Source organism: Mauremys reevesii, linkage group 2 (assembly GCF_016161935.1).
Source record: "Mauremys reevesii isolate NIE-2019 linkage group 2, ASM1616193v1, whole genome shotgun sequence".
In the NCBI taxonomy this organism is placed as follows: Eukaryota; Metazoa; Chordata; order Testudines; family Geoemydidae; genus Mauremys; species Mauremys reevesii.
In genome coordinates this window covers 47,860,052-47,883,197 of record NC_052624.1, presented here as the reverse complement: position 1 = coordinate 47,883,197, position 23,146 = coordinate 47,860,052, and the positions used below count along the sequence as shown (strand labels likewise).

The window sequence follows — 23,146 nt, the reverse complement described above, 5'->3', positions numbered from 1 at the left end:
AGCCTGTTCTGCTGCCGAGTGCGGCAGGGCAGGGAGCCAGCTAAGTGAGGAGTGTGTCCCCACTGCTCTCCCACAGGCAGCAGCCAACCCCGACCCCCTCAGGCGGGAGCCGGTACCGTGGCCCTGCTCCGGCTGCAGAGGACGAGGGGGAACATGGCGCCCAGGCAGGCCGCTCCTCCTCCCCTCTGCACTGCCTCCTGCCAAGGGAGGGAAGAGAGGAGCAGAGCGGCAGCCCGGGCTGAGCCCAGCTCGGGCCAGGGCCAAGGCGAAGACCAAGGATGAGCAGGGCTGGGATCCAGCAGCAGCCCCAACCCCTAGCCCTGGGAAGGGGCAGTGACGGGAGACGAATCCACCTCGGGCCAGATCCACAGCAAGGTAAGAGTTGGGCCAGGCGGGAGGGTCCTGGGGAGCTTCTGCCTGCTGGAGCTCCAGAGGCTGCTGCCTCCTTCCCCAGCCCCTCACAGCATGCCAGTGCCTGGAGTCTCCTTCTGCCTCCCCCCCCCCTGCAGGGGGTGAGCAACCTGGCAGAGAGGGGCAGCATCTGTCCAGCAAGCCCAGCACCTCTTCCTCCAGCCCCAGAGCTCTCTCCATTGCATGCCCCTCTGGCTCCCAGCTGGGTGGCCTCAGCACTGGGAAAACGCCAGCAGGGCTGGGTCCAGTCTGTATCCGAGCTCATGGGGAACTCTCTCACCCCAATGACAAGTACAGTAGTGCAATAGGAGTGTGACATGAAAAATATGTCACATTGTGACATAGTCACTCAAATCATGATTACGTGTGTGTACTGTGCTGCCCTATCGGTGCCATTTGCGCTAATTTCCGTTTCATGTCGGTGCCAGTGGTTATAGAGCTAAAATGCCAGGATGAAAACGACTTGTTAAAATTACACTAGTAGGAAATTGTGTTTTATTTCACTAACTACAAATTCTGTTTTGTTTTGACTGTTTAAAATTTAAAAAAATGAAAACTGCAAAGTGCAAACATGTGTAAATGTGTGTGTGGGGGGGGAAGCACGGGGGGCAGCCAAAAATTTTTTTGCTTGGGGCAGCAAAAAACCTAGAGCCGGCCCGGCAAAGGAATGGTATGTTATAGCATCTGAGAGGGACAGTAATGTACCCAATCTTGAATGAAAAGGGAGTTAGCCATGAGGCAATCTTTCTATTAAGATGGGGTTCATTCTATGGGGGGGAAAAAAACTGAGAATCTGTCATCTCGTATACTTTCTACTTCTACCATTGAATTACTTTCTATAATCTTCCATGATGAAAAATGGCCAAGTTTACTAACACAATGTTGGGGTAAAAACATTGTTTCCATTAAATTATTTAGATTAAAATATTTCTATTGGTCTGGATTTTCAATTCCAAAAGCTTGGTTTTCATAACCTTAGAGATTTGACCCAATACCATTCACTTAAATATAAATTTCATAGCACATATGTTCCACCACTGATTGTGTCTGTATTTCCACTAATGGTCCTTATTTTCAAGCTGTGTAGCTTCCATTAAAACTTGTTCTAGGAACCTGGCTCTCAGCCCAGAAGAGAATGGCATGTAAATGTTTTTAAACACTTGAAGATGGTTTTTGAGAAAAAACATGGTTTTCTTCTTGTGTGCTACAAAAAGGAGGCAGGCTTCTGAAAGCTAGAGAATAAATTATCTCCAACCAATGCTGAATTTTTCAGAAGCCATTGTTTTTAAAACAGAGAGCAAACCTACCCATAATGTTCACTGATTTCAATCACTGCTGAGCTAAAAAACAACTTGAAGTGGGAGAAGCAGTAGGTGAGGTAAGTCTTTAAAGGGAGTTTTTCAAAGGCACAAATGGGAGTCGGGCAACTAGCTTTCATCTGCAAAAAGCTTTGGAACTGTATTATTACGTAAGCCTTTATGCTTTCAAACTGCTGAATGTACATTAACAATGGGTGCTCAGCCTTGCTGGATAAGGTCCTAATTAACTACCTTTGTGGCATGCAAAGAAATTGGAAAGAGTGGAGAAGAAAAGGTTGTGCATGTGCAAGACTAATTTCTAAGCCAGGTGAATATGATGATGTGAATAATATTGTGGACTGTAAGCCACAAGGTAGTATTAAACAATGTAAACTCTAAATCCTACCCCAATCCTCAAGGGCTTTAGATGCAGCAGAATTGGTGTACTTCTTCTGTGTAGCAGGAGGAGGCAGGATTTCTGCAGTCTGAGAGAGATCTAAACATCCTGTGTCAGAGCCAAGATCAATGGGCTGGCCCCAGAATCCCTGGTTTCAGAGGCGGGGATAGTGGAGCCTCCACCCTTGCCCTCTGCAGAACAAAGTTGGCAGCAGCATCAACTAGTACAACTTCATGGCTGCTATAGTAGCAGGAGAGCAACTTTGCTGCTACTCCACAGTTTGGAGTAGGATTCCACACACACATATTAACACCTACACCAAGCCCAACTACACAGGTGTGGGGCAGGATTTAGCCCTTGGTAAATATACATTATTGCCTGATAAGCAGCAATATCCCTTTTAGTTCTGGGCCAATGAGACAAGTGATCTGTTTAACAGCTGCATAGATGCATATTTTAACAGGCACAATAGCCTGTTAGGTTTTTACATTTACTCCATTTTTTTTATTAAGGGAAAAGGCAGAATATTCTCAGAAAACTATCAATCATATTTAAGTGGTGAGGCAAACTGTCCAAAACAGTGCAATTAGTTTCTGCAAATATATGCATTTTACAGGGAAAATCTCCACAATGGGGCAAAATCCATCCCTCACTCAGGTCCCTTTATGCCATTCTGGTGGCTTATAATATGAACCAAAACAGTGCCCAAAGAATTATCATAGAAGATTAGGGTAGGAAGAGACTTCAGGGGATTGAACTAGATGACCTCCTGCTCAAAGCAGGACCAACCCCAACTAATCATCCCAGCCAGGGCTTCGTCAAGCCTGACCTTAAAAACCTCTAAGAATGGAGATTCCACCACCTCCCTAGGTAACCCAGTCCAGTGCTTCACCACCCTCCTAGTGAAATAGTGTTTCCTAATATCCAACCTAGACCCCCCCACACTGCAACTTGAAACTATTGCTCCTTGGTCTGTCATCTGCTACCACTGAGAATAGCCCAGCTCCATCCTCTTTGGAACCCCCCTTCAGGTAGTTGAAGGCAGCTATCAAATCCCCCCTCCCTCTTCTCTTCTGCAGACTAAATAATCCCAGTTCCCTCAGCATCTCCTCATAAGTCATGTGCTCTAGCCCCCTAATAATTTCCATTGCCCTTCTCTGGACTTTCCCCAATTTGTCCACATCCCTTCTGTAGTGGGGGGCCCAAACCTGGACACAATACTCCAGGTGTGGCCAGGGGCGGCTCTAGGCACCAGCAAAACAAGCTGGTGCCTAGGGCCACCAAATCTAGGGGGCGGCAGGCTGCGCCGGCGGACCTTCCGCAGTCATGCCTGCGGGAGGTCCACCGGAGCCCCAGGACGACCGGACCTGCCGCAGGCATGACTGCGGAGGGAGCGCTCGTCCCGCGGCTCGGCTGGACCTCCCGCAGGCATGACTGCGGCAGCTGAAGCGGAGCCGCGGGAGGTCCAGCCGAGCCGCGCGACCGGCGGTCCCTCTGCGGTCATGCCCGCGGGAGGTCCGCTGCTCCCGCGGCTCCGGGGCGCCTCCCGCGCAGGACTGCTTGGGGCGGCCAAAACTGTAGAGCCGCCCCTGGGTGTGGCCTCACCAGTGCCAAATAGAGGGGAATAATCACTTCCCTCATCTGCTGGCAATGCTCCTACTAATGCAGCCCAATATGCCATTAGCCTTCTTGGCAACAAGGACACACTGTTGACTCATATCCAGCTTCTCATTCACTGTAATCCCCAGGTCCTTTTCTCCAGAACTGCTGCTTAGCTAGTTGGTCCCCAGTCTGTAGCAGTGCATGGGATTCTTCCGTCCTAAGTGCAAGACTCTGCACTTGCCCTTGTTGAACCTCATCAGATTTCTTTTGGTTCAATCCTCTAATTTGTCTAGGTCACTCTGGACCCTATCCCTACCCACCAGCATATCTACCACTCCTCCCAGTGTCATCCATGAACTTGCTGATGGTGCAATCCATCCCATCATCCAGATCATTAATGAAGATATTGAACAAAATTGGCCCCAGGACTGATCCCTGGAGCATTCCGCTAGATACCAGCTGCCAACTAGACATCGAGCTGTTGATCACTACACATTGAGCCCAACAATCTAGCCAGCTTTCTATCCACCTTACAGTTCATTCATCCAATCCATACTTCTTTAACTTGATGGCAAGAAAACTGTGGGAGATGGTATCAAAAGCTTTGCTAAAGTCAAGATATATGCTGTGTCCTCAACCTTTAATCTTTGGCACAGAGAAGTGAATGGGAGCATATCAGAAATGGGAGGGGGGAGTGACCAGAGCGCTCTGCACTACAGAGCATCCCATTGGTAGCTGGGCAGGGAAGGTTCATAAGTTAAAGCAGCTTAGGAGCTTTAATTTATTACATGATTGTGCCCCATTGTGATGGGTGGGTAATGCAGGGAGAGCAGAGAGCTTGAAAACAAATCATTTAAAATTATTTGAAATGTCATTAGCCACACAGGGAAATCAGGGATGACAAACTGCTCCTTTGGAATTTTAATTAATGATAATACCTAGCTCTCCTGTAGCACTTTTCATCCATAGATCTCAAATGGCTTTAACAAGGAAGGCAGTATCATTATCCTCATTTTACAGACAGAAAAACTGAGGCACAGAGCAATTTGAAGTGACTTGCTGAAGGTCACCCAGCAGGCCACTTGCAGAACCAGGAATTAAACCCTGGGCCATCTGAGGCCCAGTTATGCCCCAAAGTGAATGTTTATGATTGTGATTATGCCTTTTCTATCAGAGATACAGTTCCAGTACTGCTGGCTGTTCTTTAAAACACCTGAGCCTATAAACAGAGTAATAAAAGGAATGGCCTTTCTCTGGCTCAGTTAGCAAGGATGTGTGACATGCAGCACAGGCAGCAATGTGCTATGAGAAGGTAATTTTTAATTGAAAGACAATCCCTGCTTAAAGAGAGAATTATGGCACAGATTGTACCATGAGTGCACTGGTTTACTCTGGGGATGGTTAAGAGCCTCATTACCTCACAGGGAACTCTGGGAGGCAGTGTGGGGAGACAATGCCTGTCAGAACTCATGGGTACCATAGCCACAGTGAAACACCCTTGGGATGATGGTGCAGCATGTACTACCCTGCACCACTGGTCAACTCTGCAGGTTGACACAGAAGGGCTGACCATGGCCCAGCCTGCCTCTCCTGTTTTAGGGTGGCTTATACCACTGCAGGCACTAGCAGGTACATGCACATGCACATTGGCAGCTAGGAACATGGTTGGCCAGGCCATGTGCACAATACCTGAGCAGCACACATACTGGAGATTTCATGTATTCATCAGAGGCTTGATCCAAAGTCCATTGAAGTCATTGAGGGGTCCATGCGTTGATTTCAAGAAGCTTTACATCAGGCCCTAGACATGTAATTATGCATGCTTAATTGTGAATATCTGACCCAGTGCATCTGGAGCTTTGCACACTGGAATGCCACATCATACACTGAAATGCACAAAAATCACTCCCTGAGTTCTGTCTTTCCTCTTTGTCCCTCTACTCTTTCCTCTTCCCACCACTGGTACTGTCCTATATACATTATGAGCATATCCTACGTAGCTGAGTGTTAGGAGTGTGACATCTGAGGTATGGTTTTTCAAGGTCATTGGATTATCAGTTCACTTCAGCAAACGATCCAAGACTGTACTACACATCTCGAGTCTTCTGCCTGTCATTGAATGACACCATCCATGCCAAAGCATCTGGGAAACAGCAAAATTATTCACTGGGGGATCAGAAATTGTTTCAGATAGACTTAGGAAATTATATTATAGATATTAGTATTCAGGGATGGCCATAGGGTCTGTTTTCTGCCCTTATCCAGAGAGTTGTCCTTGCCACCTTCTCTGCTCTGCAGTAGATGTTTATTCTCCACCCCAGAGAATTGATGTTCAGGAGAGAGAGTGCGTCTTGAGTTTAAATCTTTATTTACCACCATCACAGTCGGACAGAGCAAAAAGGGATTGCAGAGACTCCTATTTCTTTACAAGAACTGCAGCATCTATTGTGAGGAGACAGTAGATTTTTCATGAACAGCTTAGTCCTTCAGAGGGGCATATCTTCATTTCATGTGTTCAGACAGGACACTCAGACAAAGCTACCTGCCCAGGAAAGGCTAAAATAAATGTCTTTGTTAGCAAAATCATGTATTTTTACAGGGAAACTCCTGCTAATAGAGTAAAGATATATTGGTCACACTGAATAGCGAGGTTCCATTTATAAAGATGTTTTAATAAATGGTTACCCATTTGTTGTCAGTTTTTATAAAATCAATAGATTGCATATAACCACAACCTATAACACCTATTGCTGCTGTGCTTATAATCACATGTAACACACATTACTCATGCCTGTAACATGCTTATAGCATACAGTAATAATTTATTAACCCTTTATGAACTATTAGAAATGGAACCTTAATGTAAAGTGTGACTGCTATATTAAGAAATGTATGATAAAAAATTATACAGCAGTGATAATTATTAGCTAGTTTTTTAGGACCTTATCCAATGCCCACTGACATCAATGGAAAGACTCCCATTGATTTCAATGGGCTTTGGTCCAGGGTAGCTCATTGAGACTGAGAGGATATACACATTTTTTGGAAGGTTCCAAGGAGACAACAGTCATTAGTTAACATTTAGGGCTTGTCTACACTTAAAACACTACAGAGGCACAGCTGCAGATGAGGCACCGTAACACTTCAATGTAGACACTACTTATGCCGACTGGAGGGCGTCTCCCATCAGCATAGGTAATCCACCTCCCGGAGAGGCAGTAGCTAGGTTGACAGAGGAAGTCTTCTGTCAACCTAGCGCTGTCTACACCCAGCTTAGGTCATTTTAATACCACCATTCAAGGGTGTGGATTTTTCACACCCCTGACCGATGTAGCTAAGCTGACCTAATTTTCTAGTGTATTCCAGGCCTTACTTTACGTTATCACCTAATCAGGACTGGGGTCCCATTGTACCAGATGCTGCACTAACATATAAGATGGCACAGTCCCTTCCCCAGGAGCTTACATTTTAGTGACATAGATGGGGGAAAGAGAGGAACAGTGAAATATGTTTAGATATACTATATGTTATATAGAAACATATTTATATATTATAAACATATTATATATTCTATTATATAGAAACATGTTTATCCACGCATACACAATCGCATTTGAAAATATTATAAAGTAAGTGCAAGCTATCCTCTTATGCCCCTCAACCTAATCACTAATAACTGGCTCATGTTTTACAGGCCTTGTGACAGATGTGGGTCTTGAGGAGAAATCTGAAGGAGGAGAGTTCAGATCTGGGACTGAACTTCCTGACTAGCCTTTAGTTCTATAATAAATTAAACCAACCATGGAGCATTAAACAACCCTCAACTTTGATAAAGTTTCAGTCCAGATTTGGAGCCCAGCTCTGTGGGGTAAGCACAACTCTGCAGAACATTTCCATCTAAAGGTCTGACCCTTCTGTCCAGAAGCAGGAAGAGTTTTGCCTACACATGGAGACAAGAGGACTGGGCCTTGTATCAGCAGACAACAGTGATTGGTCACAGCTTCCATTCATTTGACAGTCAAGGCTTTTTTAAAATAAAGAATTAAGAGTTTGCTAAAACCTAACAATGTGCCAGCCTGTTTCAATGAAGCAGGAAGATGATTCCAACTGTTTGAGGCTGCAAGCCTAAAAAGTTAATCCTGCCTCCCATAGTCTGTTTATCTCCAGACACTTTGAAATGAATGGGCTAGTTTTAGGAAATGCAGCCAGCATTGGATAAAAGGAAACAAAACAATGCTGTAAATAAGGCGTAAGTGATCACAAACATTGAAATAACACAGGGTTGTTGTTCCATTGCTAGCTGCTGAACCCTCTGTTTTCTTTTGCTTACAGCATTCTATCATCTTTCGTAGAATTGTGCTTGATAAATGTGCGTCCTTAGACACTCAGCTGGAAAACAACAGCTGGCATTGTTCTTACATTCTTCCGACTTTGGGGGTGAAACAAAGTACAGTGTGTTCCAATGCCAGCTGTACCAAGAACTTAAAAACATGTTTATGTGAGACAAGCCAGAAGCTGGGAGGATTAGTCATTCTGTGTCACTCCTCACCACCCTGAGCCTATTTCAGGAACTGCTTCAAAGTTCAAATCCAAGTCACTATGAATCCAGCTTGCTTTTTCTAGGAGCTATTTATTCTGATTGTTGCTGATACACAGATCAGTACATAATGGAAAACATCTGAAAGCAGGGTCTGAATGAGCTTTCCCGAGTGACGCATTGGGGGAAAAGACTTCAGGAGCAGATTGTATTTACATAGACACACCTGGCCTGCCTAGGTGTTCAGCAGATAGACCCGCTTTGCCAAAGTGATTAATTTTGGCAGGTTTTCGGTTGCAATTCACTTTCATATTGAGTGCAGGAGTAATTAAATGTTGTTATCCTTATTGTATGAGTAAAAGGCAGCAGAACTGTGCTTAGTATGCCCTGATTAAGGGTGGCATTCTAAATTGAACCCAACATGCTGAGCAGGGTGTAGGAATGCCAAATCCTACTCAAGATGAGTGGTGTGGTCTCTGTCTAAAGAGTTCTACATACATTTAAGGCTCTCTCTATGGTGTTTAAAGACAGAGCTCTTTTAACTCAGTTGAGAGTTCTTGTTTCTGGTTAGTGATTACTAGAGCTGAGATTTAGGGACTATGCTTTAGACCTGGTATAGGAGAGTGTTGTACTGAAAGACAACGAAGAGGCAGTAGCACAGAGGTTCCCTGCTACCCAGTGAAATTGCAAAAAGATAGGCTAATGGGGAGAACCTCAGAACATGATATCACAGAAGTGGCAGTGAGTGGCCAGTGGCAGAGATGAGCAGCAGTGGAGAGGACAGTAGCAGTGAGTGGCTAGAGATGGTAGAAATAGCAGTGGCAGTATTAATAAGCCAGTGGCAGAGGTGGCAGCAGCAGCAGAGGTATTGACCAATGCCCCCTACATGTGCCTTTTTCAGGGATGGCAGTTGGACCCATGTGGATGCACCTCTGAACTTGGGCTCTTCACTGACTAAGGACAACCAACTGTGAGTAGGGTGCAGTAGAGGGGAAGGGGAGTGGCATGTTAAAGGGACATTTGTTTGTTGCACTTTCACACCACAAGGTAGGAAACTGAGGCAAATGCCATTGCCTAATGTACTGCAGGGGGTGTGGGGGTTGGTTGCTTATGGTTACATGCTTTTGAATAATGGTTGTGGTGTTTTCCCAACTTAATGCTGGGTTATCTTTCTCTTTTAATAATTTTTTTCTTTTGTTATACACAGACGAAGTGCTTGCGAGTGGGGAAGTACTGCCTTTGAGGCATTCGGGGTGGGAGCCAAGCTGGTTCTGTTTTGTATTGTTAGGAGAAAACCCCTAGATATTTAATCCAGCCTTTGTTGCTGTTAATTCCACCTGGCAGAAGGGTTAAACATCCATTTATTTCCTTTGTCCAAAAAGAAAAAAAAATCCTGCCAAGCAGCCTGCCATTTAAGGAACCCATTGATTATTGTGTAACTGTGTAAGCAGAGTTTGGATGAGCTCTCTCCTGACATCTAGTGGTGAACTGTGGAAAAAGACTTCGGAAGCTGATCTCGTTTGCATGGACACACCCACCCTGCCTAGGTGCTCAGCATGATGAGATTGCTCGCCCAAATGATCACGTGGCTGGTGTTCGATCCCCAGTCTCCTTGTAATTGGGGCAGGAGTAATAAAGGGATGTTATCCTTGTTGTGTGAACCGAGGGCAGCAGAACTGTACCTGGCATAACCAAATGGAGGGACTCACCCTCAACTGAACAGCACTCGCTAGGCAGGGGACATGGGTTCCAAAGCCCAATGACTTGAGATAGGTTGTGTGCATGCAGGCAGTTAATTTAGACTTCATTGAGAGTCTTGTTACATGCTGCAGAGCTAGCATTGCTGGCATTTAGATCTAAGTATTAAATCTACTTTGGGACAGTGTCTCTATTGCAAGAGACTGTCTAGTGTGCCCCAGCAGGTAGGCTTCACTACTAATAGCTGAAATCATTGAGAGCTGTATTAAGTGTGGGGAGGGCCCTGAAGACATCTTGGTGAGTGGCCAACCAGGCAGCTGGGGGAGAGGTATGGGAGCTGCAATCAGCCAAACCTGAGGACGCAGCAGGTAAACAAACCGGCCTGGACTACCAGGGACTTTCCCTGAACAAGTGGCAGCCCGACTTTGAGAAGCACTGAACTATAAGACAGGCGACAACAAATGGAGGCACATGGGAAAGTACAATGAGAAAATATTGGTCAGCATGATAAGCAGTGGTCTCAGCACACCAGCAGCCTCACCGTTGTCAAGTTTTTTGTAGGCAACACAGAAAAAGGAGTGTTTTAGGGAGTCATGCAGGCAACCTCCACCTCTGCTCAACGAAAAAACAAAATGGTTTCCAAACTCCGTGAAACTTGTTAAGAACTGAAGGTTAAAAATATAAGTGAGAAATGGAACAATGTTAGCACTGAGACAGAAATCTGTTCCTTGGTTCAGGGCTTTAAAGCGGTTAGGTCTGTTTCTCCAGGCGGAAGTGCCCATTGTGCCCCTCAAAGACCAGTGCAGCAGGTATAGCACATTCTAGGTTGTACCAGCTGGCCTTCAGGGAGGAAGCACGGACAAAGACAACTGTGCCACAGGGCTGAGGGCAAGAGGATCAAGGATGAGTAGTGGAGCTACATGAATGGGAGAAGTGAAGGACATTTGACAACTGACTGAGTAAAATGAATTACTGTTGGTTAGTGGTAAGAAAAGCCAAATATAATAAAAATAAACCTGGACTTGATCAAAAGCTGGATGACTGAAGTGGGGTGTGTAGGGTAGTACAATGGTTTAAACCACCAGCCTTGCCTTATTGACAGTGTTTGCTCAGAAAAGGTTCAGTAGTGGAATAGCAGTGAAGGTTGGGAGTAAAGTGAATCGTCAGAGATGTGGATCATAGTTTGCACCATGTGTGGCTCAATCCAGGTCTATCAGTTTTTCACTTCTAGAAAAAACTATTAGTAATACATCATAAAATTAGCCCCTCGTGGCATTTTGCTATTCACTTCACAAACCTGTATTAAATGCTCTGAGCAGTCGGACTGGAAAAAGCTAGAGAAACAGCATTTTACAATAATTACGTTCCTGTCTGTTTCCATTACACATGTGTACATATTGGCAAAGGAGTCTACTCCTATGTGACTTCAAACGCTAACAGAATCAGGTGCATCACTTAGAAGTCGTCATGTGCTGCCCTCTTCTGTCCAAATACTCGCTAACAAATCAAATCCTTGGAAACATGGAGTTTTCCCTATTTTGTTGTGAACACAGTTGATCAAATTCATTTACATTTTTTTTAAGCAAATTAACCATTGTTTTTTCAACTTTACAATATCTCAAATAGTATGTGACAATGCATGGAAACCAGTACAGCCTTGCCGACTGTGTAAGGCTTTGGTCATTTTTCTGTCCTTTGATGCAATTAATAGATCTAACACACTGATAATATTAAAGGATACAAAATAAAAGGACCTACTGAGTGATATATATCTATTTAGGCTGAACTCATAACTGTCGTACTTTATAATACATTCAGAAAAGAAAATTGAAATAATATACCAACATTGTTATAGCTGACTTCCAACAATAAATAGAACTAAAAAGGGGAATAATGCATGCGGCAATTTTCATTTTCATAATTAATTCAAGAATTTACTTTGACCTGACATATGGGAACTCCATAGAGAAATCCCTTCCACAAACTTCATGGTGGCTCCTTATATAAAACAAATATTTTTCCCTTCCAGACCAAGAACCAAATTCTCTCTCTGTTTCTACATGTACAATCCCAGTGATATCAGTGGGACATATTTAGTTCTTAACTACACAGGTGTGAATCTTGTGCAACTCCATTGATATCAATAACTTTATTCCATATTTATCAGTGTATCTGTGGTGAGACCCTGGCCTGTTGATTTCAGTGTGAGTTGCACACTTACATGTCAGGGTAGACTCTTAGTCTAGGCACCTTTTATGGAAAACCTTCTTATTATATATATATATATAATAACATCTATAATATTATTGTATATATAATGTTGTGTGTATATATTTATAGCTCTGTATATAATTATAAATATAGATATATAAATACTGATTTGTTAAACCACACAGTTAATTTTGACTCTAAAATAGAAGGGGAGGAGAGTAACAATGAAGGCAACTGAATTATATATAACTACCTAGCGGAATGGAATGCTGTGCATCTTCCAGATCACTAATGCTACAAGCCTGATTGCACCAAAAACCTATAAGCATTGACAGATATTACAGTACATGCAATATTCCATTTTTTGTTAATCTAATCTAATATGAATATGATCTAATCCTATGTATCTATGTACTTACGTGGCCACCAGGAATGTAGTATTCGAGCACCTCCCACATATTTAAAAACAGAAATAAATATAGTTATTTATTGCCTACTTCCTTCTCAACGTGTAAAAGTAGCTTGATTGGTTTATAGGGGATAGTCTTGGATTATGTTTGCATATTGAGCATGTGTGCGCGTGGTTGCATAATTTATTGAAGGAAACCTAAATTGCAGATGATTTTAAACTGGTATAAACTCCCACTAAGTGCAGCAAGAACAAAAGGGCTTTAAACCAGGAAGGGTGAGAGGAAGGAAGGAAAGAACCATTCTGTGTTAAGGCATGGCAGGAGAGCTATGGCAAGGCTGGTCTAACACAGAGATGGGCCCAAACCACAAATTAGAGTCCAGATTTCAAACAATTCACAGTTCAAAGTTGATGGGACCCACAGCTATGTTTGAGCCCATTTCTAGATTCAAAATACCTAGGACCTAATACACCACTGACATAAGCAGGCACAACTCCCTTGACTTCACTGGGGTTGTACACATTTACCACAGTGGTCAGCTTGCCCCTCAAACTCCAGGAAACAACAGGTTTGAAACATGCCTGGGTTGACTCATCCCTCACAGATACATTTAACGCAATAGAGTTTAGTGCAAGTGCATCTCACAGATGATACCTTAAAAACCAAGGTCAGTTCTGCTCTGCATGGAGGTTGAAAGTCTTATGGTACTTTTTGTTAGAGAAGGAATTTGCCCTGCTCTCCTTGGCCACTCTTTAATCTTTCCCCAGTTGCTGTACTGTTGTCTGCCCGGGTGCTGCCCTGCATCTGGAGGGGCTGGATCTCTGTAATGTGTGAAGTGCTATGTGCATGCATATAGGTTACGGGGTGCTGTGGCACTCTCATGGAAAAAAAGGTGTGATGTCAATTTATAATGTTATTACTAAAGTAAATTTCTGAATGTTGCTATTCTTCTGCCCCTGATTTTTGCTGCTAAAATTATAGGAGCTGCATATTTACAGTTTTGTCTTTTCCCCATTGTGTGTCTGATTTCACCAGTTGTGAGCTCTGATGGAATTAGTACAGAAAATCTCTCGGTCAAATACATCTGGATTCAAATGAACTTAAACAAAAAAAAGTGAGATTTTCTTTACTGATATTTTCAGACAATATAGCTTCCTATCAGGGGCAGCTCTAGGAATTTGGCCGCCCCAAGCACACCGGTTCTGCGGCTCCGGGGGACCTCTTGCAGACGTGACTGCGGAGGGTCCGCTGGTCCCGCGGCTCCGGCGGACCTCCCGCAGGCATGACTGCGGAAGGTCCGCCGGAGCCGCCTGCCGCCCTGCCGGCAAAATGCCGCCCCAAGCGCGTGCTTGGTGCGCTGGGGTCTGGAGCCGGCCCTGCTTCCTATTTTAAGGTATTTTGTTGTTAAAATAATCTAATTGACAGTAATAGCAATGAAAATAGTCTAACCCATGTCAGTTACATTGTCGCATGGGTTCAACTGCATCAGTATTCAAGCACCTAGCAAAGGGCTCATATCAACACCCCCAGTTAGTTCTAGCTTTAAATAGAGCGCATGGAAGTTCATCAGTGGTATTAACACCATAACATACACTCCTGTCCTCGTTTTAAAAGCTGTATTTCTAATTCAGCAGCACTGAATACACTGCCCCTATAGTGTAAGGAGCAACACAAAAAATGTATGTTGTTACAACGTTAACAATGTATTAAAATCAAACAGGTCATTGGAACCCTCTGGATGGTACAAAGCTTGAGTTGCATTTGGAAATAGTCACAAACAAATTTCTGAGCAGCTAGCCAATTTGGTCTGACATTTACTGTATACAGCAATCTTTTGTGACCCACTTGTCTGTACCAGAAATCCCTGCGGTTCTACAAATAGAGACGGCAGTAGATCTATCCAGCACCTTAATATAATTCTCAGAGAGGTTAAGGTGTCAGACTCTAGCCAGGCTTCAGCAGCTCTGCTAATAGCACATTCTGTTCTGTTATTTAGCTGTAGAGCAAACTCTAGTGAGTCCAGGGAGAATCCACTTCCATAGCTTGAAAGTAAATGGAAATACTGCTGTGCCCAGACTGTCTGCACTTTGCAACACTTCAAAAAAGCAGCAGTGTCCCACCAGGGGCCTTGCAGACCCTGCAACATGTTGAAAGGCTAGTGTCTCTCTGATTTGGCAGAGCTCTACCGATCGTGTATGCCACACAAAGCCATCATATATGGGACTGTTTCAATCTCTCATCCCATTTTAGAGGCTGATGTGGTATGTGTTTAATTTACAAATGCTTGGTCCCACAAGCAAAATCTCTTGTCAAAAGTCTTTGTGTGATTTGAAATAATGGTGGCAAAGCAAATGCTTAAAATATAACTGCGCTGGGCTGCTGAGATAATTTCAGTTGAGCTAACTCTGCTATAAAGTCAAGCCTCTGTCAGCTATCCTACCACAGAAGAGCCACAGATCTCCTAATGTTTTAGGTGTGTGCCTGCCACACAACTCCAGAAAAGCTAAACATTGCTGTCTTTCGAGATCAGCATAAGTTCCTCCTCAGACCAGTTAACTTGAGGTTTCAACAAACCCTGTGGCTGGCTAGACCATTCTAGCACAGGAAAGTAAGAGAACTGATGATATCATCTAAGCAAGTGTGGAAGGGTGTAGTCAGTTGCCCTAGCATTGATGTTGAAGGCAAAAAGAAAATTAGTTTCCTACTCGAGTCTCCAGTTGCCTGTGCCTAAATGTGTGGTAGAAGTATGGGGCAAGACCCTATATTTGGGACCTGTTCCCTGACCTGGAAAGCCAGGACTTCATCCTTTCTTCCAAGTCCCTCCTTAAAATACAATTCCTCCAGGAGACACTTAACCACCAGCTGGATTCTCAACTGAGCACTAACAAAATAGATGATGGCAGAAAATCAAAATCTGAAGCTAAAAAGTTGCACATTAAACATCACCACTCAATCCTTTATCTTCCAGCACACTCTCTATAGTGCTTCCCCACTGGCCAAGCAGTAGCCAAGCTGGGGGTCTGGCTTGGTGGTTTCAACTTAGATGAGAAATCAGTGACATGGAGTCAGATATTTTCTTCATGTAAATTGTTTATTTACACAATGTACCCCAGACCTGTTGTCCTCCTGAGCAGCAGCAGGAAAAAAGTGCACACAAGCATCCCTCCATCCTAACAAAGAGGAACTTTATGTGAAGAGGGGAAATCTACTCATTCGGGGCTGAAACATCTGCTGGCATAGACCCTGAACAATCCCACTGAAGTCAATGGTGCTGCATACCATGGGAATCAGCGAAGAATTCAACCTTCTCTGTTTGCTCATTTCAGCCCAGTGACATCACAGAGCTTCATGAAGGATGAATAGCCTGCTTCAAGGATGAACTGCAAAGGCTTTGAAGAAATTTGTGGCTGGATAGTCAAGAGAATTAGCAGGGATTTCTATTTGGCTGCCTAGAGGAGCCCTTTCCAGGATTCCTGCTGGTGCTTTGCAGTCTCTGGCTTCTGCTCATGGGAAGGTATCACAGCTGGCACTAGGCCAGCAATGCGATCCATAATGCTGCTTAAAAGTGTTATATTGCTAACCCAACTATCTAGCTCAGGGTCATCTCCATAGGAGCTAAGTGCTGATCAGCTAAGACTTTAAAATAAAGACTTTAGAGAAACACACAGTACAGAATACTGCTAGACTGACTTTGACCTAAGAGAACTCCTGCTCTGCTGACATGTATCATGTGGTTAAGTCAATGGGGCTCAATATAGGTCCAGTTGTCTGCTCGCAGTCAGTAGAAAAGCAGGGCCTAAGTCAATAGATGTTATAAAAGTGCTCTGAAAAGGAAATGTCCATATACATGTAGATCGTTAATAGAAAGAATGCTGGAAATGGTTCAGAAAAAAAACAACAAAAATGATTAGGGATATGGAACAGCTTCCGTATAAGGAGAGATTAATAAGACTGGGACTTTTCAGCTTGGAAAAGAGACAAGTAAGGAGGAATATGATTGCGATCTATCAAATCATGACTGGTGTGGAGAACATAAATAAGGAAGTGTTATTTACTCCTTCTCATAACACAAGAACTAGGAGTCACCAACTGAAATTAATAGGCAGCGGGTTTAAAACAAACAAAAGGAAGTATTTCTTCATACAACGCACAGTCAATCTCTGGAACTCTTTGGCAGAGGATGTTGTGAAGGCCAAAACCGGGTTCAAAAAAGAACTAGACAAATCCATGGAGGATAGGTCCATCAAAGGCTATTAGCCAGGATGGGCAGGAATGGTGTCCCTAGCCTCTGTTTGCCAGAGACTGGGAATTGGTGACAGGGGATGGATCACTTGATGATTACTTGTTCATTCCCTCTGAAGCATCTGGCACAGGCCACCATTGGAAGACAGGATACTGAGCTAGATAGACCTTTGGTCTGACCCTTTATGGCCAAATGTTCTTCTTATGTTCTTATGGCTGTTGTCCCATTGGAACGTGCAACATTGTCTATATATTAGTTTGTTCAATGAAGTTGTTGTTGTTACACACTGCAAATGGCTTCTGGTGTGCAATTCTTAACATGCAGCTCTCAATAATAATGATGACGGTAAATTGTTACCATGAGTGGCCTGTTGCAAATGAATTTGTGATGACATCCAATTCCTGATGGATGTGGCCACATCCAAGAAATGCAGCAGCTAGTTCTATCTCCAGGCCCATTCCATCTTTAGAGATAGTTAGGTTGTGTGGTGGAGACTATTGTAATGTGGATACCTCTTTGCTGGTAACATGACAGAAAAAAAGCAACTGATTTTACATAAGCCTCAAAGAGCCCTGAAAATAACTTTTTGTCATTATTGACCATGACTGGATTTGAACTCATCACCTAAAAGGGGCAGGCTTTGTCTCCTAGTACCACCAATCCAAAGCCATCCAATTTTTAAAAGTATATTAAAAAAAAACAATTCTGGGAGTTGTTTGATAGTTTGCAAGGGCCAGGGACTTACATTTATTGTTGATTCTAATTGACTGCATCATCTCAGCTAAATAAATAATGAACCAATTCCAGGTACCCACCAGGTGTCTCACTTGGGGGTTTCCATTAAGCATGTGGGAGGAGAGAAGGAGACAGCAAAAAGAAATGCTGGAATTTCTCAAGTTAACAAATAACTAGGTTCATTCACTGTTGGGCTCCCTTAAAACAAAAAATGCAGTCCAAGTGTATCATTCGGCTTTTCTGGGATACTGATGTTCTTCAGTGTTTTTAACAGCTTGCAAATTCCTATCATTATAATCAGCCTGATCCCGCTGTGCTCCCTGTCAGATCCCACAATGGCTATAATCTGGCACCTGCTTGGTACAAAGCTTAGAAGTGAGGCTGGGTGCCCACAGAATAAAAAACAAGTGTGCGCACTGCAAAGGGGGAGGATAGGAGGGAATTTAGGAACAGTGGTGACAGCCTTTTTTCTTCTCTCTCAGCAAGGGAGTCCTAACTATGGCAGGTCATAAAAAACCCTATTGTTCTCCCTTAGACCTCCCTCTTCCAGATGCAGAATCACACCTCCTTAACCAGCGTAGTTCAAATAAAATCAGTGATCTCATTTTGTCTTCTACTGACTACAAAGGTTCACACAGCCATCAAATTTATAAATTAATTCGTTTAGAAGACAGAGTCTTATCTCACCCTGCTCTGATTGCAGAGCCTTTCTCTGATCCCCCTTTGATACAGATACGTTTCCTATAAAATATATTTTTTAGACAACCTAACCTTTTCCAGGGTGTCTTTCAAATTCCTCTGTGCAAATCTCAGTTGATTGCTTCAAGCTGGGACCATATCAAGTGGATTATTCTGATGCTAAATAAACAGAACTGGCTACTGACAAAAAAATTGCAAATCTTGTCTACCCTATGAGATAAATTGGCGCCACTGCGATCGATGCAGCGGCGTCGATTTAGTGGGTCTAGTGAAGACGTGATAAGTCAATGAGAGAACACTCTACCATCATTTTAATTAATCCACCTCAAGAAGAGACGGAAGCTACGTCGACAGGAGAGCGTCTCCCATCGACAGCGCATGTAGACACCACTTTAAGTCGATGTAAGCTACATTGACTTAGTTACATTACTTATGTAACTTAATTAGCATAACTGACATCGACTTAGAGTGCTAGCGTAGACTAGGCCTTAATGCAGGGGTTCCCAAACTTGGTTCGCAGCTTGTTCAGGGTGGCAGGCCGCAAGATGCTTTGTTTGCCTGAGCGTCTGCAGGTACAGCTGCTCACAGCTCCCAGTGGCTGCGGTTCGCCATTCCCGGCCATGTCTATGAAAACATTAATAAAGTTCAATATCACTGAGACCTTTCAAGAACCCTTGCTCGGTTTCAGTTAGTAGGGGGCCCTGTAAATACTCAGTACACTACCTGCCTCATTTTATTCACAAGGGAAATGTTTGGTTTTTTTTTAAATGGTCAGTGTTATTCGTCTTTAAAAGTGTCTGCCTGAACCAGACAATGTTAAATAACAAGCTGAGTTATTGTCTAGCTAAATATAAACAAACCAGTGTTCTCTCCTATCACAGTGCACATTCTCTGATATAATTCACAGCAAGATGAAACAAAAGTAAGCCTAGTGGCTAGAGCACTGGACTGACATTCAGCAGGCCTGGGTTATAGTCCCAGCTCTGTCAATGGCCTTCCGGGTGACCTTGAGCAAATCACATCGCTGCCCCGGGCCTCAGTTTTCCCATCTGTAAAATGGGAATAATGATGCTAACCTCCTTTTATCTACTGATTAAAAATGTTTTATAATATCTAGATATGATGATTGTTTCATTTTTAAATTTGGCTATAGTAAAGATTGATTTAAAAATACAATTCAGGCATCTGGAAGGTGGGAACTGTACTATAGGAAAACTTTCAAGGTAGGTCAGTTGTTAGGTCAAACTGCTTTAATAATAATATAATGATAATACTTAGCCCTTCCATACAATGCTTTCAATCGTCAAAGGGTTTTCTAAATATTAACTGTTCCACTCATCTCTGCAAGTGTTGCTATCTCCATTTTAAGACAAGTAAAGTGCGTCAGAGAAATCAAGCAGGCTGGCTTTTCTCATGTGTCTGGAAAACACTTAGCATGCTATGGGCTCTACCGTGGAAAAAATCAGCTACACCACAGCAATCACCACCACCTTCACAAAACAAGGCATCAGACTCAGTGCTGCAATCAGATCCCAGGAGTTTCCAGCTCCCAGTCCTGTTCTGAGCCCAGGCCTCTCTTAGCACAGTCCCTTTTGCTGAGTCTAAAGCAATTAGTGTGAATTAGATTGAAGCACACAGAATAGATAAAGTAGTATGTGCAGGTCAGGTTACAACATGGCCATACTCTAACATATATTCTATGGGCTCCTTCTGCCCTACCTGCTCCCCCATCATCCCAGGGGCTGAGAGATTCATCTAAGTCCATTCATCTAGCTTCCTGCAGAGAATGACTCAGTGCGCACACACACACACACAGAGCAAATCCTTTATATTTCTTGTAGGTAGTGCTTTTCATGAAGGAACTTAAAGCATTGCATCTACATGAATTAATTCAGCCTCACAACACCCCAGTGTGATGTGTCATTCCATATTCTTTATGAAAATATGCTGATCCTATGAATATGACATAACTGAGCTATACTATAGATGGCTCATGTGAGATATCATTGGAAAGGTTATGATTTAATGAATACAATTATCCAATTTGAATGCCTATTTAATGAAGTTACGAATTGACTATGCATCTGTATTTCAACTATGCTGCTTTAGGTGACACCCACTGCTAACACTTCAGGTACAACAATGGAAAAGCCAGACAGGGTGAGTGGCCCATCAGTGAGGACAATGGATGGTGAAAAGCTTGGCCTTCCTATGGACACTCCATACTGCCACTGACTCATGGATGCTGTGATACTACAGAGTCAGATGGTCTTGTCACCTGATACTAAAACATTGCCTGGGACTTCTTGTAACTTTCCACTGTAAGGGAAGCGGGGGGGTCAAGTTTGGGAAACAAAGGATTCCTGCCTTATGTAAATCCTATTTAAGGGTGGAGCAGAGAAGGCCAACAGGTCTCTGCCTCTCCAGGGCTGTCTGCCCAAGAAGAAAGACTGCAAAAGCCACCTGAAGGGAAGATAGGGGTCCAGACTGAAAAGGAATATAACTGGAACTCTGAGCCACAGAAACTTTGCAAAGTGCCTGCAATAATATCTAGGGTGACAAATACTATTTGTAACCAATTTCTTTAGCAAAACTAGCTTAGTTTGCATGTTTGATTTCATTTGCTTAGTAATCTGCTTTGTTCTGTATGTTACCCCTTTTACCACTATGACAAAGTTCCTCCTCTACCTTGGTGGTTCCTGCGCTTATTGGCAGATTTGATCATGTCAGTGATCTTCCCCACAGTCTGGATCAACTCCTCCTGTGTCTGATCAGGAGTTGGGAGGCTTGGGGGGAACCCGGGCCTGCCCTCTACTCCGGGTTCCAGCCCAGGACCCTGTGGATTGCAGCTGTCTATAGTGCCTCCTGTAACAGCTGCATGACAGCTACAACTCCCTGGGCTACTTCCCCATGGCCTCCTCCAAACACCTTCTTTATCCTCACCACAGGACCTTCCTCTTGGTGTCTGATAACACTTGTACTCCTCAGTCCTCCAGCAGCACAGCTACAGCTACAGCTACAGCTACAGCTACAGCTACAGCTCTCCCTCTCCCTCTCCCTCTCCCTCTCATTGTGCCTCTTGCTCCCAGCTCCTCACACACACTTCCTCTCCTCTGGCTCCCTACTCCCTGACTGGAGTGAGCTCCTTTTTAAACCCAGGTGCCCTGATTAGCCTGCCTTGATTGGCTGCAGGTGATCTAATCAGCCTGTCTGCCTGAATTGGTTCTAGCAGGTTCCTGATTACTCTAGTGCAGCCCCTGCTCTGGTCACTCAGGGAACAGAAAACTACTCAGCCAGTGACCAGTATATTTGCCCTCTACCAGACTCCTGTACCACACTGGTCTGGGTCTGTCACACCACTTAAAATCTGCCTTTTATAGTTAATAAAATGTTTTGTTTATTATTAAACCCAGTTTCTGCAATTTCTAACTGGGGGGGACAAGAAGTGTGCACACCTCTCTCCACATTGCGGGAGGGGGCGAATTTCATGAAACCTTTGGGTTTGTACCCCTTAAAAGGAGTGAGCAGCAGAGTGCTGGAGCAAGTCCCTTAAGCTGAGTCTTCCCAGAGCTGATCTGCAGCTGGATGTGGCCCTGCCTGTGTGTGTGTGTGTTAGAGGAGGCTTTAATAGCCTGGCTCAGCAAGACAGATTAAAGGGGGCCCATGCTGGCAGAACAGGTAGACTCAGTGGTATCTCAGCACATCAGGTGGCTTCCTAAGGGGCATAACCGGTCACACCCGGTGAGGCAGGGATTGTTGCCCCCTTTATATAGATGGAGAAACGGAAGCATAGGGGAGATAAGTGACCAGCCCAGGGTTAGACAAAACCTCAGTAGCAGAGCCAGGAATAAAATGGAGGCCCCTCACCTCTCAGACCATACCACCTCTCTGACTGAAATGCAACTCCTATTGCTCAGGCTACATAAGAAGGAGCCAAGCGTGCTGTAATCATTCTGCTTTACTTTTCAGGGTTGATTCAGTAAGTTCTTGTCATCGGTGCACAACATGTCAGCTGTTGCTCTTCAGGGGTGCATCTGAACTGAAGTGCTAGGCATAGTAGTGCGCACTGAGGTAGGTCTGCACTGCAATTAAACACCCACAGCTGGCCCGTGACAGCTGACTCAGGCTCGTGGGGCTCAGGCTGTGGGGCTGTTTAGTTGAGCTGTAGATGTTCAGGCTCGGGCTGCAGCCTGTGCTCTGGGGCTTCCCTCCTCAGAGAGTCCTACAGCCTGGGCTCCGGCCCCAGCCTGAACATCTACACTGCAATGAACCAGTCCTAGCCCAGTAAGCCCGAGTCAGCAGGCACAGGTCAGCCTCGGTTTTGTTTTTAATTGCAGTGTAGACAAACCTTATGTGGCACTAAGACTCAAGCCCCCTATATGGCTGCTCTCTCTCACCATTCTCTGAGGCGACATGGGCTTATGCATGCTTCTCATCATACTAAAAGGATACTTTGTTATGCATTCCTCTCCTACGCCTTTTTTCTGCTATTAGGCGGGATATAGCATCACTCTTATGACCTCAGAATGAGGTTCTCTGTGCCACAGACTTACTCTTTTTACCTGTGTTTTTTTTTTTACCAGGTACTCTTCTTCGGTACCATGCAGGATCTGGCCTGATGTGGACAAACAAGAGATACAGCTCGTAAAAAGATCTGTAGTACCATCAGTTGAGCAATTTCTCCAGATTCCTCTCTAGGACCTGAATTTATGAGCTGTGGGCTGAGCTGAAATGGTGACCTGCCACAGTTACCATATGATGCAGTTCAGCAGGGATGGTGAACTCTTCAGCAGCATGCAAGTTTACTGAATGACACACATTGCTACTTGTGTGCGTAATTTCATCACACACAGGTATGAACGTAAACACTGCTAATCTCTTCTTTGCTCCACGTGCACAATGATG

The 23,146-nt window shown here is 44.1% G+C and overlaps 1 long non-coding RNA gene across 1 annotated transcript; it reads left to right on the top strand.

Annotated features, from left to right (window-relative positions):
- Positions 1 to 8,359: 8,359 nt before the first annotated feature.
- LOC120399169 lies at positions 8,360 to 23,109 on the top strand. Its single transcript, XR_005595002.1, has 3 exons — positions 8,360 to 8,514; positions 9,147 to 9,215; positions 22,825 to 23,109. It is a non-coding gene; the product is annotated as an uncharacterized LOC120399169 (long non-coding RNA).
- The last annotated feature ends 37 nt before the right edge of the window (positions 23,110 to 23,146 follow it).